We start from the raw sequence: 4,857 nt of genomic DNA on the forward strand, positions 1-4,857 counted from the left end.
AACTCAGGTCCTTGGCGCTTGCAAGGCAGGCCACCGAACCACTGAGCTAAATCCCCGGCCCCAGGCTTATAATTTTAAATAGTGTGGTTGGGAAGGTTGCACTGAAGTGACAGCAGAGGAAAGACTTCAGGGGCTGTGGCTGTTGGGAGGAGGGGACAGCTTGCATGGAGGGGTCTCTGGGGTAGCAAGGTGGCCACTGTGGGTGTAACAGAGCAGGTGAGGCTAAGAGAGCTGACTGAGGTCACAGACAGGAATCAGATCATTGAGGAGCTGGTGTAGACAAATTTGTTCTGAAAGGAGCCAGATGGAAATGTGCTTTGCGGTGTCCGTAGCAGCTATCGACTCTGCCTTGTGGAGCTCAGGCAAGGTAGACACTCCGTGAACAGAGCACGGCAGCGGTGCTCCAGTGACAGCCAGCAGCTGTGTCCCGTGTTCCACATCCATGTACTTGGCCAGCTGAGGATCAGAAAGTACTCGGGGTTGGGGTGTGCTCAGTGATAGAGTACTTGCTGCCCTGCATGAGGCTGTGTGTTTGACTGGAGATTAATTGTCTCTATACCGAACATGTGCAGATTTACTCCCTAGCGACGACTATAACTGTTTATACACTCTTACATTGTAATATCTATATACAATGCCTATAACACCTTAAACTCTTACATGGGATTTTAAGTTCAGAACCTTTTTTTTTTTTTTGAGACAGGGTCTCACTGTGTACTTCAGACTGACCTGGAATTCACTATGTAGCCCAGGCTGGTCTCGAACTCACAGCGATCCTCCTGCCTCAGCCTCCCGAGTGCTGGGATTACAGGCGTGCACCACCACGCCTGGCCATTAAGTTCAGAACCTTAATGTTGCTTGGGAAGCTTATTATTTGCCATCTATAATCTTAAATTATGGCTCTAGTTTCATATAGAGCTCTTAAAATTGTTAAAATGATTTAAACTATAAGGGAACATTGCATAGGTTATACAAAAAACTATACCACCATTGTTTATAAGGGACCTAAGCATCTGCTCTTGTGCCTCCAAGGACGTGGGTGCTTTATTTACAGAAAAAGACAGTGGGCAGGATTTGTCCCCCAAAGTTCCTGACTCCTGATTTAGGGTCATGTAAGCTCTTGTCCAGAATTCCATGTGACTGGGCGATGAGAATTCACAGGAGGTAGTTGATTAAAGGAGTGAGATAATTTGACTTTTTGTTTTCTTTCTTAAAGACAGGGTCTTGCTCTGTAATTCAGGCTGGCCTTGAACGCTTGGCAATCCTGCTTCAGCTGCCCAAGTGCTAGGATTACAGCCGTGTGCCACCCTGCGTGGATGGCTATTTTGAACCTTATTTCTAAGAATTCTTTGCTGCAGAGTGGTGTCCAAAACTCAGCCTTACTTTCCAAAATGCTCATGGTCTGTGTGTTTGTGCCACCCTAAGAATCTGTTGAAATGGCTCTTCAGTCCATACAGATATTTTGCTTACTTGTCTTACTGGTAAAATAGTGAAAGTGGTATTATGTATCTGGGTGCTAACGTGATTTAGTGCTACATATATGGCATTTTAAATCGAGTTGGCTCATTTGAAATTGAAAGCATGAGACAGTGACAGCTGAAAGGTAGCAGTCAAGTTAGAATAAATTTCTCCTTTTGGAAATAGAACAAATTGTATTTAACAAGAGATTTTTGAGAACATAATTTTATAGCTTACTTGTTTGACATATTGCTGAGCCTAGGACTTCTGTAATGTTTCCCTGTTGCTTTGAGGCAGATGTAGTTTAAAAAGGAGTTATTCGCTACATCTCCTACATAATCTACTCTTTGCCCCATAACAGCAGTATTTATGACAGTGATATGACAGTGAAACGTTGCTCACCTTTGGGACTCGGAGTCAAGTCTGCTGCAAGCTCAGCTGATAGGAACAGGGTGCTGCTTGTTTAGGCAACATTCAGTGTCTGATGCAAGGCTCATAATGTTCTTGACCATGTGCAAAGAATAACCAAGAATAAATGAAAATTAATTTTTAACAACAGGACTGGCAGTTTAAAAAAAAAACTTACTTAGTTTTTTAAATGGTTGGAAGGAAATTGGAGTTTTGTTTTGTTTTGAGACAGGGTCTTGCTGTGTAGCCCAGGCCAGCCTCGAACTCACTGCAATCCTCCTGCCTCAGCCTCCCAGGTGCTGAGATTACAGGTGTGTGCCACCATGCCCAGCCAAGAGGTTATTTTTAAGATGGAGCCAGGTGTAGTCTAGGGTCCAGTAGGCCTTTCTGGTCATTTCTCACAATCTATTAGGTACCCTAGCAGCTCTGAAAACAGACAGCTGTAGTGAAAGTTGAAAAGGAAGTGAAAGTATACGCTGTTCTCTCCTTTTTCTTTATGGTTAGCTTTGGGTCTTAGCCTACCATATAATCACCTGGTAAGTAAGGAATTAATATTTCTGGGAGCTCGTGGGCAACTTTGCTTTGGGCTCCATGAGCCTTGAGGACATTTATTTTTGCTCATTAGCAGTAACAGCACCTCTGCTGTGTTTGTACTGAAGTGGGTCTGGAGGCCAAGGATCTCCATGGTCTTGGTAGCCCAGTTACTAATGGGCTCTTGAGCCAGATCAAAGCAGTGATTCTTGGTTTGTTTTTATGTAAAATGGGAATAATACCCTCTTCCTCAAAATTAAATGAAACCTCTTAGCCTTCAATTTCCTTCTTGATTGAGGGGTGTGCAGGGAAGAGGTTTAAGACTAGCATGTCCCTGGATTGCTCCCAGGGCTCAGTGACGATGTCTTTTACCAGGCATGTGTCAGGAAGCTTTTTTGTAGATCTCTTGGCCAGCTGGTTACTCGGCCTGCCCTTTGTGACTACATTGACATCTGTGGGTGTGTGCGCTTAGGGTTCACAGTCAGTGTCTGAAATGCCGTAGGACGGCTTCTACGTTCTTGAGACAGCAGGTCAGTAAGCAGGAAGGGCCTGCACTCTTGTCTAGATCGTTCTCTGTCCTGGGCTGTAACTAACGCTATGACGCATTTTCAGTTGTGATTTGAGTTCCAGGGTTGCTTTTGCTTGTTTATTTTGATTCTCTTGGGCTATATCTGGGAAATTAGAAACCAAGTTGACCTTTATACCTACCTTCTACCCCCTTTATGGGGTACCCGGAGTAGGACCCAAGTAACTCAGGGCCTTAGGCCTTAGGCAAGGGCTCTACCACTGAGATACAGCCCCAGCCCTGACCTTCATCCTTTACTTTAGCCCAGGACCTCTGTCCTGAATCTGGTTAGCATGTGAGGAGGGGAGAGTTCCAAGCTCACTCCGGGTCATCTGATTCTTTACCTTGTTTTTTTTTCTTCACTGTGAAGAAAAACAATGTTTATGTTTTAAGGTAGAAAATGTGCTTTAAAAGATATTTTTCCTGTTACATCCAAATTCAGATGTAATCGGTGGGTGTGACCCTTGTTTTATATTGCCTTCTGATTATATATAATTTTTGTTTTATCCATTTAGCAGTCCAAGGAAAAAAGTTTCCACTCATCCCATGTGCGGACAGTCATACTTCATAAATCAGAAACATGCTAAATAGAATTAAAGTTTTCACTTATTCATTTTGCCAGTTATTCTAAGTCTCTACTTTAACATAATTATTAGCAAATGTTTACACCTAGCATTTGGGCTCAGAGATTGATGTTTACAATCTTAAGTGGGGTGAAAGGACATAAAAAAATAAAAACAGCTCACCCCAGCCATTGCTGATGTCAGTGGATTAAAGGAAGGGGCTGTTCAGGAAACGCAGCTTTGGGGAGCTAGGTGAGGGAGGAAGGTGGGCGGGGGTAGGAGGTTGACCTGGCTCTGTCAGCCTCAGTTTTGTGGTGTCTTAGGGCTTTGCGTGCTGACGATGCGTCCACACTCACTTGTTTGTGGGTTGTCTTCACGGCATGTGTGGTGTGGTACTGACAGCGCCAATGCTGTGTGGTCCTCTTTGAGCCCCTGTTCATGGGAAAGTTGTAGCGCTCGCTGATGTTCAGATTCTTCCGAAAAGGCTGCTGGAGAACCCCAGGGAACAAAGAAGTGGCAAAAGTACAGTGCTGGTTAAGTGGTTTGCACCAGCAGCCATGGTGATGTGACAGCATGCACGTTCCAGACTCCGGAAGACTCTAGGTGGAGGAGTCTGGAAGTCATCTCGATTCACGAAGGCTCTCTCTAGATGACTCTCCTTAGACGGCCCGGGAGGCATCAGGTGCTCCTGGTGGGCATTGGGAACACTAAGGATGCTGCTGCCTTTTAGGCTTGTCTTCTGAAATAGGCAAAGCTCTTCTTGCATTATCCCCACACCCCCATTGGGCCACTCACTGTCTTCTGTCCCCTCCCCGGCCAGCCACCTGGTCGCTGTTGTGGGCCTTAACCACCCCACAAGAACCAGGTGCTACGGGACTTTCTAAAGAAGACTACGAACAGGTCCTAGGAAGAGCTGGGTCTTGAAGGTGCTCATTCACACACCCATTTTAGTACGGTCTTCAATCAATAGCTTAACTTCGTCTCTGCTTTTATTACTGCTCCCAGCATCAATTATTTAGCACAAATGCAGGCATAGTCTCATAAAATTACTTAGTATCAGTGCCCTGCTGTGAGCTTCATTTTCTTGAGTGTGTTGCAGTCTAACCACAAATTAGCAAAGCACTTCAAGGAAGTTTGTCTTGTGGATTCCGTTAGTGAGGTACCATTTGATTTTTTTTTCTTTATTCTCAACAGTTAACAGATTCACTGTAAAAAATGTATGTGTGTGTATATACATATATATATACATATATATATGTGTGTGTATATATATATATATGTGTGTGTGTGTATGTATATATATATATATATATATATATATATATATTCTCT

Source organism: Fukomys damarensis, unplaced genomic scaffold (genome assembly GCF_012274545.1).
Source record: "Fukomys damarensis isolate Sample0158 unplaced genomic scaffold, DMR_v1.0_HiC HiC_scaffold_22, whole genome shotgun sequence".
In the NCBI taxonomy this organism is placed as follows: Eukaryota; Metazoa; Chordata; class Mammalia; order Rodentia; family Bathyergidae; genus Fukomys; species Fukomys damarensis.